Source organism: Ovis aries, chromosome 25 (genome assembly GCF_016772045.2).
Source record: "Ovis aries strain OAR_USU_Benz2616 breed Rambouillet chromosome 25, ARS-UI_Ramb_v3.0, whole genome shotgun sequence".
NCBI classification, from domain to species: domain Eukaryota; kingdom Metazoa; phylum Chordata; class Mammalia; order Artiodactyla; family Bovidae; genus Ovis; species Ovis aries.
The window spans coordinates 5,672,017-5,687,064 of NC_056078.1; the positions used below are offsets into that span (position 1 = coordinate 5,672,017).

The 15,048-nt window shown below is 43.7% G+C and overlaps 1 non-coding gene across 1 annotated transcript; it reads left to right on the forward strand.

Annotated features, from left to right (window-relative positions):
• The first annotated feature begins 14,733 nt into the window (after positions 1-14,733).
• Positions 14,734-14,805, forward strand: TRNAC-GCA (transfer RNA cysteine (anticodon GCA)). Its single transcript has one exon. It is a non-coding gene; the product is annotated as a tRNA-Cys (tRNA).
• The last annotated feature ends 243 nt before the right edge of the window (positions 14,806-15,048 follow it).

The following is a 15,048-nucleotide window of genomic DNA, read 5'->3' on the forward strand; positions in this document are numbered from 1 at the left end:
GTGGGGGAGAAAGTGGTCTCCCCACCTATTCCTCCACCATCTTGGGCTTATTCCTGTGTGTGCTTTTTCTTCTTGTCAGCTTTGAAAAACAAACTTAGGTATTCTGGGAGAGGAAAAAAATCCTCCTCATTAGCATACAGCAGATCCTCAGAGGTTGTCTCAGAGGGTCTGTGAACCTGAAACCAAGCGGGACCCTGTGGGGTTCCTGGGCATGGAAGCATGTTTCTCTCCCCCATTTCTTATTTATAGAGAACAGACTCCAACCTCCATGACCTTCCCTGAGTTCCAAAGGGCAAATTTGAACAGTTACTAATCAGGGAAGGTAGGGGGTGCAGAGACAAGGGAGGAGCAGTCAAGAAACAATAGTGAAGGCTTGGGGCAGGGTCCTGGTTCCACCTCAAGGGATACATAAAACATGCATTAAAAAAACCTTTAAGGTTTTTAAGAACTAAGTTCATTTCAGTTCAGTCACACAGTCTCGGTTGTATCCAACTCTTTGAGACCCCATGGACTGCAGGACACCAGGCTTCCCTGTCCATCACCAACTCCCGGAGCTTGCTCAAACTCATGTCCATTGAGTCGGTGATGCCATCCAGCCATCTCATCCTCTGTTGTCCCCTTCTCTTCCTGCTTTCAATCTTTCCCAGCATCAGGGTCTTTTCCAATAAGTCAGTTCTTCACAACAGATGGCCAAAGTATTGGAGTTTCAGCTTCAGCATCAGTCCTTCCAAAGAATATTCAGTGTTGATTTCCTTTAGGATTGACTGGTTTGATCTTGCAATCCAAGGGACTCTCAAGAGTCTTCTCTAACACTACAGTGCAAAAACATCAATTGGAGCACTCAGCTTTCTTCATAGTCCAACTCTCACATCCATACATCACTACTGTAAAAACCATAGCTTTGACCAGAGGGATTTTGTTGGCAAAGTAATGTCTCTGGTTTTTAATATTCTGTCCAGGTTGGTCATACCTTTTTCTCCAAGAACAATTAAAACCCACAACAAATATAGTTATAGAACTATATTATAGAACTTATATATTATTTAGTTATTTTATAGAATTTATTTAGTTACTTATAGAATTTAGTTATAGAACTTTAGTTATAGAACTAAAACCCCCAACAAATGGAAGATGTTAGCATTCTTCATTCCAGAGAAGATCACCTGAGTTCAGATTAAAGGAGTACAGGCCTTGCACATACCATAATCTTATCAGCAGCCCCATTCTTGAACCATTGCAACATATCCTCCTGGATTGGGACACACAACTTTTCAGGACAGGAGCCTACTGTGGCCCCCTTTGTCTGACAAAGCAACGAAGCTATTCTTTTTTACCTTACCCAAAACTCTATCTCTGAAATTCAATTCAGCCCTGGTGCAGAGAGGCCAAGTTTTCAGCATCAAACCCACTGAACAAATCTCTTTGTTCCCAGAGGAAAGCAGTTAATAAATGAGTCTTAACTCAGCCTCTGGATTTAAAATGAAGTCAAGCTTAACTATGTCCTTTTCCAGGGAGATTTGGATTTTAAAAATTAATTATTAGCAAGACCATACATAATTCAAAGGGAAGGGTTCATAAACATGGCACTTCTAGCCACAGAGAGGAAGATACATGGCAGCCCCCACCCCAGGAACCCCATCCTTTCCATATGCATGGTTGCTGGATGCCCAGTCTGAGACTAAGGCTGTGAACAAAGACAGCTCACCCCTCCTCTTTCCTCCTCTCTTTCTTTGTAAAGTAGCTAAACTTTCTCAGTCCTCCGACTATTCAACAGACAAAGCAGATGTGTGTGTTAAGTTGCTTCAGTCATGTCCAACTCTTTGAGACCCCATGGACTGTAGCTTGCAGGCTCCTCTGTCCATGGGTTTCTCCAGGCAAGAATACTGGAGTGGGTTTCCATTTCCTCCTCTAGGAGGTCCTCCTGACCTGGGGACTGAACCCACATCTCTTACGTCTCCTCCATTGGCAGGCAGGTTCTTTACCACTAGCGCCACCTGGGAACACCCAACCTCCCCACTCCCCATTGCCCCAACAAAGCAGATAGGAACTGCAATTTTTTTTTAATTAATTTTTTTTAACTGAAGGATTATTGCTTTACAGAATTTTGTTGCTTTCTGTCAAACCTCTGCATGAATCAGCCATAGATATACCATATATCCCCTCCCTCTTGAACCTCTCTCTCATCTCCCTCCCCATCCCACACTTCTAGGTTGATACAGAGCCCCTGTTAGAGGAAATACAATGTTTGAAGACCCAAACCTGAGGGGGCTGACCCATAGGTGTCGCTGTTGAGCTTTATCTTGTTTCTCTTCTTAAATGCAAGATCTCCCTTGAAGGAAGGGGGACCTTGGGCCTCTGAGGTTAAGGAAGAAATCTGTGGATGAAAAATGTCACCTGCCATATCAGCAAATAAAAGATGCTGTCACTAAGCCATTAGCATTGCAGCCTGAGAGAACTCAGCATGGAAAATGCAGGATACTGGCCCTAGAGAGTTAAGGTGTGTATGGAAGGAATGATTTCAATCAGCCCAGACTCTTGCATCTTCCCAAACGTAGAAAAGAACTACATTCATTAATTTGAGATGTCTGGTTTTCTTTAATTAACTATAATTAACAGATATTCCAACTACCTCGTCTTTGTTGCAAAAATCCCTATATAACCTAGCTCCTCACTCACCTCTTTGGATCAGTCCTTCAGAGCTACCTGAGAGGCTGCCTCCCAGGCTCAAGTCCTCAGAAAGTCCACCAAATAAAGTATAATTCTCAACTTTTAGGTTGAGCCTTTTTTTTTTTTCCCACATTTCCTTTTTTTCAGAGAAACATTTCTGCAGAATGTTTGCTCCAGGAAGACTTCATAGGGGTCTGGTATGAGCTTGAGTTGAAGGCAGAAATGAAATTTTCTTTCTGTCTATGCTCCCTTCAGGCTTCCCATATAGGCAAAGTGGTAAAGAGCCTCCCTGCCACTGCAGGAGTCTCAAGAGACGTGGGTTCAATCCTTGGATTGGAGAGATTCACTGGAGGAGGGCACAGCAACCCACTCAAACATTCTTGCCTATAGAATCCCATAGACACGACTGAAGTGACTTAGCATGCAAGCATGCTCCCTTTATTTAAAATAAGCTTGGCCCCTGAATTGCTGGACTTTCTGGTCCCTCACCCTCCACGTCGCCTGAATCCTGAGGAGTTGTTCTATTGTGGAGGCCCTTCTGACTCTGGCCAGGCTGTTCTGTCTGTGAAGCTGAATAACTCTTAATTGGTCTTTGCTACAGTAGTCGAAGTATGTACCACACACCAGCTGCTGGTCTAGGCCAATCTGTTACTGGTTTGTGATGAGGTAAGAATATAAAATGACTGGGTCACTAAGCACACTATTTAGTTCAGTTCTTTCTTTGTTAGTAATGAAACTGTGCAATTCAAGTTGGAACTTGAACCCATCAGCCAGCACTCAAACCCAACCAAAACTGAAACTGGGACTTGGACTCACTGTCTTTTAGATGAGATCATACACCTAGGTTTCCCAGGTTGTGCAGTGGTTAAGAATATGCCTGCCAATGCAGGAGATGCAGGTTCGATCCCTGGGTCAGGGAAGATGCCCTGGAAGAGGAAATGGCAACTCACTCCAGTATTCTTGCCTGAAGAATCCCATGGACAGAGGAGCCTGGTGGGCTACAGAACATGGGGTTGCAAAGAGTCAGATACTACTGACCAACTAAGCCTGTGCACACATACACACACACCTGGTCTCAGGACTAAATGAAGCTCAGTTCTTAATGTCTCATTGCAGAAAGAATTCAATGACAAAGTGAGAGGTAAGAAGGAGATTTATTTAGAGGGGAACACACTCCACAGTCAGAGTGTGAGCCATCTCAGAAGGTGAGAGCAGCCCCCAAGTATGGTTTGGTTAGTCTTTATGTGCTCGGTAAGTTCATAGGCTAATGAGTAGGAGGATTGTTTCAACTATTTCAGGGAAGGGGTGGAAAATTCCAGCAGCTGGGCCACCCACTTTTTGGCCTTTGACGGTTAGCCTCAGAACTATTGGTACCTATGGGTGTGTTATTTAGATGCTAATAAACTCCCATGAGTGTGGAACTAGGCTCAAGGTCTAGTGGAAGTCGAATCTCCTGCCATCTTGGACCCTGTTGGTCCTAAACAGTTTTTGTCATGTCCTACAGTTATGTCATTCTTTTAAAGGTTGTACCCTGCCCTCTTCCCTCCTGTTTCAGTAAAATTCCCTTGATGAAGGAGGCAGTGTGTGGACTTCCCTTCCAACACAGCTCTTTTTGGTCACAGGTTGGCTCTTGAGTAGGTCAGTCATTTCAGTTCAGTCACTCAGTCATGTCAGACTCTTTGCGACCCCATGGACTGCAACACACCAGGCTTCCCTGTCTATCACCAACTCCTAGAGCTTGCTCAAACTCATGTCCATTGAGTCGGTGATGCCATCCAGCCATCTCATCCTCTGTTGTCCCCTTCTCTTCCTGCCTTCAATCTTTCCCAGCATCAGGGTCTTTTCCAATAAGTCAGTTCTTCACAACAGATGGCCAAAGTATTGGAGTTTCATCTTCAGCATCAGTCCTTCCAATGAATATTCAGGATTGATTTCCTTTAGGATTGACAGGTTTGATCGCCTTGCAGTCCAAGGGACTCTCAAGACTCTTCTACAATACCACAGTTCAAAAGCATCAATTCTTTGGTACTCAGCTTTCTTTATAGTCCAACTCTCACATCCATACATGACCACTGTAAAAACCATAGCTTTGACTAGATGGACCTTTGTCAGCAAGGTGATGTCTCTGCTTTCTAATATGCTGTCTAGGTCGGTCATAGCTTTTCTTCCGAGCAAGCATCTTCATTTCATGGTTGCAGTCACCATCTGTAGTGATTTTGGAGCCCAGAAAAATAAAGTCTCTCACTGTTTCCCCATCTATTTGCCATGAAGTGATGGGACCAGATGCCATGAGCTTCATTTTCTGAATGTTGAGCTTTAAGCCAACTTTTTCACTATCCTCTTTCACTTTCATCAAGAGGCTCTTTAGTTCTTTGCTTTCTGCCATAAGGGTGGTGTCATCTGCATATCTGAGGTTATTGATATTTCTCCCGGCAATCTTGATCCCAGCTTGTGTTTCATCCAGCCCGGCATTTCACATAATGTACTCTACACATAAGTTAAATAAGCAGGGAGACAACATACAGCCTTGACGTACTCCTTTCCCAATTCGGAACAAGTCCGTTGTTCCATGTCCAGTTCTAACTGTTGCCTCTTGACCTGCATACAGATTTCTCAGGAGGCAGGTAAGGTGGTCTGGTATTCCCATTTCTTTAAGAATTTCCCACAGTTTGTTGTGATCCACACAGTCAAAGGCTTTGGCGTAGTCAATAAAGCAGAAATAGATGTTTTTCTGGAACTCTCTTGCTTTTTTGATGATCCAATGGATGTTGGTAATTTGATTTCTGGTTCCTCTGCCTTTTCTAAATCCAGCTTGAACATCTGGAAGTTCACAGTTCACATACTGCTGAAGACTGGCTTGGAGAATTTTGAGGATTACTTTGCTAGGGTGTGAGATGAGTGCAATTGTGCGGTAGAGTGAACATTCTTTAGCATTGGAAAGAAAACTGACCTTTTCCAGTCCTGTGGCCACTGCTGAGTTTTCCAAATTTGCTGGCAGATTGAGTGAAGCACTTTCACAGCATCATCTTTTAGGACTTGAAATAGCTCCACTGGAATTCCATCACCTCCAGTAGCTTTGTTCTTAGTGATGCTTCCTAAGACCCACTTGGCTTCACATTCCAGGATGTCTGGCTCTAGATGTGTGATCACACCATCGTGGTTATCTGGGTCATGAAGATCTTTTTTGTACAGTTCTTCTGTGTATTCCTGCCACTTCTTCTTAATATCTTCTGCTTCTCTTAGGTTCAATACAAGAATACACAGAAGAACTATATAAAAATACACAAGAGTAAACTGAAGAATTGTACAAAAAAGATCTTGAATAGGTAGTTCTGCCTGAGTCCAGGATTGATATGTCCTCTTCTGGGCAACTCCCACAGCTCCTCCATGCCTACCTCATCTCTTCCTTGTAAGGAGCAGAATTTATCACCCCAAAATGTGTCTCATTGGTAAGAAGATTAATTTAGGCTGGTTACTTTTAAGAAGTAGAGGTCTCAGGAAGTCCTGTTACCTCTCTCTTAGCTGCCTAAAGAATTTAGATAAAGGACCAGTTCCCAGAATAGAGCTGTCACCAGAGGATATGGTCTGGGTGTGGTGGGGAAACTCAGTTTAGAGATCAGAGTCCACTCTGTGTCCCAGCAAACATTTGTTTACCAAACATTTACTTTTCCTCTTCATGTGAATTGCCTTCCTCTCCTTTCAAATCCCAAACCATTGCTATCTCATCTTTAGCTGAAGGTGGTGTCAACTACAAATTGGCATTTACCAAGAGCTTTGCCAATGACTGAACAACAAGGCATTTTGCCATCTGCCTCTACAGAGATTGAACACCAAGCTGCTATAGCTGCTGACCTGCAACAACTCCTGAGGAGTTCAGGGTGCAGTGAGGAACCCTGTGCTCCAGGGAATCTGGTGGGTCAGGTCTTCGGATCAGTTCAATTCAGTTCAGTCGCTCAGTCATGTCCGACTCTTTGCGACCCCATGAATCGCAGCCCGCCAGGCCTCCCTGTCCATCACCAACCTCCAGAGTTCACTCAGACTCACATCCATCGAGTCAGTGATGCTATCCAGCCATCTCATCCTCTGTCGTTCCCTTCTTCTCCTGCCCCCAATCCCTCCCAGCATCAGAGTCTTTTCCAATGAGTCAACTCTTCGCATGAGGTGGCCAAAGTATTGGAGTTTCAGCTTTAGCATCATTTCTACCAAAGAAATCCCAGGGCTGATATCCTTCAGAATGGACTGGTTGGATCTCCTTGCGGTCCAAGGGACTCTCAAGAGTCTTCTCCAACACCACAGTTCAAAAGCATCAATTCTTCGGTGCTCAGCCTTCTTCACAGTCCAACTCTCACATCCATGCATGACCACTGGAAAAACCATAGCCTTGACTAGACGGACCTTAGTTGGCAAAGTAATGTCTCTGCTTTTGAATACGCTATCTAGGTTGGTCATAACTTTTCTTCCAAGGAGTAAGCGTCTTTTAATTTCATGGCTGCAGTCACCATCTGCAGTGATTTTGGAGCCCCCCCCCCCAAAATAAACCTAACACTGTTTCCACTGTTTCTCCAACTATTTCCCATGAAGTGATGGGATCAGATACCATGATCTTAGTTTTCTGAATGTTGAGCTTTAAGCCAACTATTTCACTCTCCTCTTTCACTTTCATCAAGAGGCTTTTAGCTCCTCTTCACTTTCTGCCATAAGGGTGGTGTCATCTGCATATCTGAGGTTATTGATATTTCTCCCGGCAATCTTGATTCCAGCTTGTGCTTCTTCCAGTCCAGCGTTTCTCATGATGTACTCTGCATATAAGTTAAATAAGCAGGGTGACAATATACAGCCTTGACGTACTCCTTTTCCTATTTGGAACCAGTCTGTTGTTCCATGTCCAGTTCTAACTGTTGCTTCCTGACCTGCATACAGATTTCTCAAGAGGCAGGTCAGGCGGTCTGGTATCCCCATCTCTCTCAGAATTTTCCACAGTTTATTGTGTTCCACACAGTCAAAGGCTTTGGCTTCTGTCAATAAAGCAGAAATAGATGTTTTTCTGGAACTCTCTTGCTTTTTCCATGATCCAGCAGATGTTGGCAATTTGATCTCTGGTTCCTCAGCCTTTTCTAAAACCAGCTTGTACATCAGGAAGTTCACGGTTCACATATTGTTGAAGCCTAGCTTGGAGAATTTTGAGCATTACTTTACTAGCATGTGAGATGAGTGCAATTGTGTGGTATTTTGAGCATTCTTTGGCATTGCCTTTCTTTTGGATTGGAATGAAAACTGACCTTTTCCAGTCCTGTGGCCACGGCTGAGTTTTCCAAATTTGCTGGCATATTGAGTGCAGCACTTTCACAGCATCATCTTTCAGGATTTGAAATAGCTCAACTGGAATTCCATCACCTCCACTAGCTTTGTTTGTAGTGATGCTTTCTAAGGCCCACTTGACTTCACATTCCAAGATGTCTGGCTCTAGATGAGTGATCACACCATCGTGATTATCAGGGTTGTGAAGATCTTTTTTGTACAGTTCTTCTGTGTATTCTTGCCGCCTCTTCTTAATATCTTCTGCTTCTGTTAGGTCCATACTATTTCTGTCCTTTATCGAGCCCATCTTTGCATGAAATGTTCTCTTGGTATCTCTAATTTTCTTGAAGAGATCTCTAGTCTTTCCCATTCTGTTCTTTTTCTCTATTTCTTTGCATTGATCGCTGAAGGAAGCTTTCTTATCTCTTCTTGCTATTCTTTGGAACTCTGCATTCAGATGCTTATATCTTTCCTTTTCTCCTTTGCTTTTCACCTCTCTTCTTTTCACAGCTATTATTAAGGCCTCCCCAGACAGCCATTTTGCTTTTTTTGCATTTCTTTTCCATTTGGATGCTTTTAGGAACAGACTTTATGATCTCAATCCTTGCATCTCCTCATATCTAGAGAAGCACTAAATCCCTTCGTGGTGATGTCAGATCCTCATGACCCACAAAAACCTTTTGTAAAATGAGTGCTTCATGGTATTGACTCCCCCTTCACCAAAACCTTATAATTGACCTTTCCCCACTGCCTCTTTGGAGCAGTCTCTCAGAGCTATCCCTGGGCTGCAATCCTCACTTTGCCCCAAATAAAACTTAACTCACAGCTTTCAAGTTGTACCTCTTTTTTAGTCAAGAGTGGTGTTTGAGGTTGAGGGCTTGGGCCATTTTGGTGAGTTGCTTTGTTCTCCTGGGTTTCTCCCATGCATGCGTGAGGGCCAAATCACTTCAGTTGTGGCCAACTTTGTGACCCTATTGACCATAGCCCACCAGGCTGTCAATGGGATTCTCCAGGCAAGAATACTGGAGTGGGTTGCCATTTCCTCTTCCAGGGGATCTTCCCGACTCTGGGATCAAACCTGAATCTTTTGTGCCTCCTGCATTGGCAGGTGGATCGTTTACCCCTAACACCAACTGGGAAGCCCATGCATATATGTTATTAAAGTTCTTGCTTGATTTTCTCCTATTAATCTATCACAAGCTAGTTAATTCTTAGACCAGCCAGGAGAACCTAGAAGGGTAGAGGAAAATTTCACCCTTCCTGACACCCTCCATCCACCCTATTGAAACCATGCAACTCATTTTGGGACTTGAACCCACAGTCTTTTAACTGAGATCACACCTGGTTTCAGGACTTAATGAAGCTTGGGTTATTGATGTCTCTTCACAGAAAGAATTCAGTGAGAGATCAAGTGATAGGTAAGAAACGGATTTATTTAGAGAGAAACACTCTACAGAGAGAGTGTGGGCAATCTCAGAAGGTGAGAGTGGCCCAGGGTATGGGGTTGTCAGTTTGTATAGGAATGGTTAATTTCTTAGGCTAATCAGTAGGAGAGATATTCCAGCTATTTTGGGAAATGTTTGGAGATTTCCAGGAATTGGACCACTGCCCACTTTTTGACCTTTATTGTCAGCCTTGTAACTGTCATGGCACTTGGGAATGTGTCATTTAGCTTGCTGATGTGTTACATCAAGTGTATACTGAGGCTCAAGGTCTAGTGGAAGTTGACTCATCTGCCATCTTGGACCTATTTGGTTCTAATCAGTTTATATGTGTCCTCCGGCTGTGTCATTCTTTTAAAGCGTGTGCCCTGCCCCTTTCCTCCTGCTTCACTACCAGTGTCAAAACACCAGCAAACTCTGTTGTAATCATCTATTTTCCCAAGTTGTTTACAAGTGTTTCTTATGTATCTGGGACTTGACACATAACACATGCTTAGGAAATACCTGTTGAAAGAGTCAATAAATGACTTTTCACTATTTTCAATACTAAGCATTTCTTTTGTGCTTCCCTAGTGGCTCAGTGGTAAAGAATCTGCCTACAATGCAGGAAACGGGGGTTTGATCCCTGGGTCAGGAAGATGCCCTAGAGAAGGAAATGGCAACCCACTCCAGCATTCTTGCTTAGAGAATTTCAAGGACAGAGGATACTGGTGGGCTACAGTACATGAGGTCACAAAGAGACAGACATGATTGCGTGGCTAAAAACAACAACAACACCTCGGTGAGAACTTTTTCTTTTATCTTTTTGGCTGCACCAGGAAGCTTGTGGGGCCTTACTTTCCTGACCAGGGATTGAAACAGGGCCCTCAACAGTGAAAGCATGGAATCCTAATCCTTGGGCCACCAGGGAATTCCCTGGTGAGAATTTTTAATTAAATTTTTATGCAGTTTTGCATATTGTACCATCTTCCTATTATTTTAAGCCTTAACTAGGATTTCAGAAATAGAATAGATTTAGCCCTTCAAATAAATTTCCCCTTTCCACAAATACCACACAGGAACTGGAAATAGTGAAATCATGTTTACCTGAACCCCCTATGACTACCATCAGCTTAAGCTGTAAATATGGTAGAGCATGTAGGGAGGGCGGGAAGCTTAGATCTCACACCCAGGTTCCTGGCCCTGTCTCAACTCGGAAATCTTGGGGTCTTGGTTATGCCTCCTCTCCATGTAGTGACTTTCACTTGGGCCATAGAGGTGGGACAGTGACTCAGAGACTTATCCTCTGCTAGTGCTCCCAGGACGTTGCTTGTCTCTTCCTGAAGCCTGGGCTTCCTTAAACAAACATCTGGAACTTTGGGAGCCATGAGACAGATGGATGTAAGTGTAACCTGCCTGAAGTGCCCATTTAAATAGCATGTTTTGTCTTGTACTTTGCTTCTTTCGCTCATAATAAGCCTTCCTTCTGATAAACAATAGGTCACCTAGACCCCTAAGTTTGAGAATAATAATATACCCTCTACCCACAGTGCCTCTCCACCAAAAATACAATGGGTGACAGAAATAGAAAACACCTCCAGAGAAAAGAAATGGATATGAGGAAGAGCTAGTTAACAAAATTCCTGAGCCTCTGTCTTCCAGCACAAACCTATTTGCTCATTTCTTTCTCCACACCATGTACATTCATCCTGATATACTGTGTGTGTGTGTGTGTGTGTGTGTGTGTCCATGAGAATGCACAAATCATTTAAGTAATATTAATATTCCAGGTGCAGTTATAAACTCTTTTTTACACTTAACTAATCCCTAACTCTGACACCTACACATTTTTGGCTTTCCCAAGCAGCAAGTGGGATCTTAGTTCCCAGACCAGGGATTGAACCCAGGCCCCCTGCACTGGAAGCAGTCTTAACCACTGGACCACCAGGAAGTCCCAGCAGTTACACATTTGAAACTAAAACACCCAGAAGAAATCCTGAGCTGAGCCCCCTAGTAAGATAGGGGCTGCCTGGACAGTATTTGACTCATTATTACAAAGACTAAAATGACAAACTTAATTTTCTACTCTGGTTTAGGGAGAAAACTAGCTTTCCTTTGGAATCAGCCTTCTAGCCAGAAGGCTATTACTTGACTGTTGGCAGCCTTTGAATTGGCAGAGGAGGCTTTCATTAGCAACAATTATACAAATCTGACAGGTACAAAATGTTTTTTAAAAGGTAATAAAGTACTTTCATTTTCATTATCTTTTTGTATCCTTCAAAACTATACACACTTTAGTCATTTTAAGGATGAGGTATTTGAGACTCAGAGGTTTTAGGTGTTTTGCCCCAAATCACATAGACAGTAAATGGCAAATCAGGACTCCATGCCCCATATTCTGACCCCTGTTCTGGTATCTTCCCTTGTGCCTTCTGTGGGTGAGGAGGGGCAAATACATATTTATCACATTGTGCTCAGCTGCTTCAGTCATGTCTGACTCTTTGCAACCCTGTGGACTATAGCCCACCAGGCTCCTCTGTCCATGGGATTTTCCTGGCAAGAATACTGGACTGGGTTGCCATTTCCTTCTCCAGGGTATCTTCCCAACCTAGGGATCAAACCTGAGTTTTCTGCACCTCTTGGGACCTGTTCATTAGCAGGCGGATTCTTTACCATTGACCCACCTGGGAATCCTATTATCACCACTGTTTCTGCTCTTCCCCAGTCAGTCCAGGTTGGATTGAGAGAAAATCTGCAAAGGCAGGGGCTGTTACATCACACTAGGTAGGGTCCTAGTGCTCCTACATGCTCCTCCCAGGAGCATGCAACCCATATGCTCCTCCCAGGCCCTAATCAGCTCTCTAGGTCTAGGTTATGAAACCTAGCAGGACCCACTTGGACCCCGGGCACAGATGCCTTTCCGTGTCCCCTGTTTCTTGATTGTAGGGAACAGACTCCAGCCACTATGACCTTACCTGCATTCTAAAGGGCAGATTCAAACAGTTATTGATCAGGGAAGGAAGGGGATGCAGAGACAAGGGAGAAGCAGCCAAGAAACAATAGTGCAGCCGTGGAGCAGGGTCCTGGCTCCACCTCAAGGGATACACATAACAATATCTTTGGGCGCTTCTGAGGAACTGAACCCAACAAATGGAAAATATTAGCTGTTTCTTCATTCTAGATGAAAGAAAACAGAGAAGCTCAATAGAAGACCACCTGAGGCCGGATTAAAGTAGTGCAGGCCCTGCATACACCCTGATCCTTATCAGCAACTCTGCCTTTGAACCATTACTATAAAACTCCTCATCAAGCTCCCCTGGGTTGAGGCGCATGGATTGGAGGGGCATGAGCCTGCTGTGTCCCTGTTTGTCCCTGGCAAAGCAATGTGGCTAAGTCACTTCAGTCATGTCCGATTCTGTGTGACCCTACGGACTATAGCCCACCGGGCTCCTCTGTTGGTGGGATTCTCCAGGCAAGAATACTGGAGTGGGCTGCCGTGCCCTCCTCCAAGGGATCTTCCCCATCCAGGGATTGAACCTGTGTCTCTTAAGTCTCTTGCATTGGCAGGTGGGTTCTTTACCACTAACCCCACCTGGGAAGTCATAAAGCTATTCTTTTCCACTTCACCCACAACTCCGAGATTTGATTCAGCACAGGCTGAGTTTTCAGAATCATTCTGAGCACCTGGACTAGGTAAGGCCAAGTTCATGGGAGCTCTTTCTGTAGAACTGTCCTTCTTTTCCAACACACAAGTAATAAAATGTGACAATCAGCTTCTTCCTTCTGTGATTTGCCTCTAGGATACAAGATGAGTGATGGGTTTGGATAAGGATGAGGGTGGTGGCCGTGGAGACATCACCACACTGAAAGAAACTTGTACTTTCATTTATTTCTATTTTTTTAATATAAATTTATTTATTTTAATTGGAGGTTAATTACTTTACAATATTGTATTGGTTTTGCCATACATCAACATGGTTAGGACTCCATGCTTCCACCACAGGGGGCACAGATTTGATCCCCAATGGGGGAACCTGCATGTAGTGTGATTTGACTGCCCCCTCCAAAAAAAAAATCGCTGTAAATTTAGGTGCTTCTCCAAAAAATTATTTTAAAATTTATTAAATTGATCAACCATTGTATTTTCTTTAAAAGAGATAAACTGTTTCTAAAATGTTTAAAATAGAAAAAAAAATCATAAAAAGAGTCCCTTCTTAACAAAGCAATTCCTCTAGGTCTTGAGATTATGAGCATCTTGACACGTGCCTTTTAGTAAATTTTCACCTAGGCAACTATGAAGCTGTACTTTTTTTCCAAATCAAAAATGAACACAATTGGGTTTTGTTTTCTTAAAAAAGGCTGATAGGCCTTACACTAAGATGGAAAACTTCGGGTTAGACCAGAACACAATCAGTTTCCGTCTCTGGAATCACCTCTGTGTGATTGACGGTGCTTGTGCAGTGGGAGGTTTGGGGAAGACTTGGCACTTTGCGGAGAGGCAGGCTTAGGTAGATAGCCCCACCGGGCTCCAAGCACAGCTCACCCTCCTAGTGTGGGTGATGGGCTTCATGGAGAAGGCAGCAGCCTTGTCTGGAAATACATGTATCATCTGCAACCAGCCTGCTGGGAAGCAAAACTGGTGAGGGGGCCTGGGCCTTGTGATAGCTTCAATCAGTTCTTTTCACCCTCAATAATACCATGAGATGACGTTTTTATTACTGCTTATAGAGGTGAAAATCTTTTTTCTAAACCTCTAAAGGTCACCCCAGCGTGCTCTGGATGTGCCCAGCTGATGTAAATAACTTCACTTCCAGCAGTAAAGAATCCCACGGGCCTACTGAGTATGTGTGGCTTCAGATTACCCCAAGAAGGTTCAATTGATTCAGGTGCAGCAAGTGAACCCGGACATCCACATATAACAAACACTGGCTTTCTGGGATTTTAATGTTTATTTTTCCAAAGGAAAAAAAAGGCACCTTTTTTTAAAAATTTATTTTTAATATAAATTTATTTATTTTAATTGGAGGTTAATTACTTTACAAATTTGTATTGCTTTTGCCATACATCAACATGAATCCACCACAGGTGTACATGTGTTCCCCATCCTGAACCCCCCTCCCGCCTCCCTCCCCATCCCATTCCTCTGGGTCGTCCCAGTGCACCAGCCCCAAGCATCCAATATCATGCTTCAAACCTGGACTGGCAATTCATTTCATATATGATATTATACATGTTTCAACACCATTCTCCCCAATCATCCCATCCTCTCCCTCTCCCACAGAGTCCAAAAGACTGTTCTATACATCTGTGTCTCTTTTGCTGTCTCACATACAGGGTTATGGCTGCTTCCCTGGTGGCTCAGAGGATAAAGCGTCTGCCTGCAATGCAGGAGACCCAGGTTCGATTCCTGGGTTGGGAAGATCCCCTGGAGAAGGAAATGGCAACCCACGCCAGTATTCTTGCCTGGAGAATCCCATGGACAGAGGAGCCTGAGTGGGCTACAGTCCATGGGGTCGCAAAGAGTCGGACATGACTGAGTGACTTCACTTCACTTCCATACAGGGTTATCGTTACCATCTTTCTACATCCATATATATGCATTAGTATACTATATTGGTGTTTTTCTTTCTGACTTACTTCACTCTGTATAATAGGCTCCAGT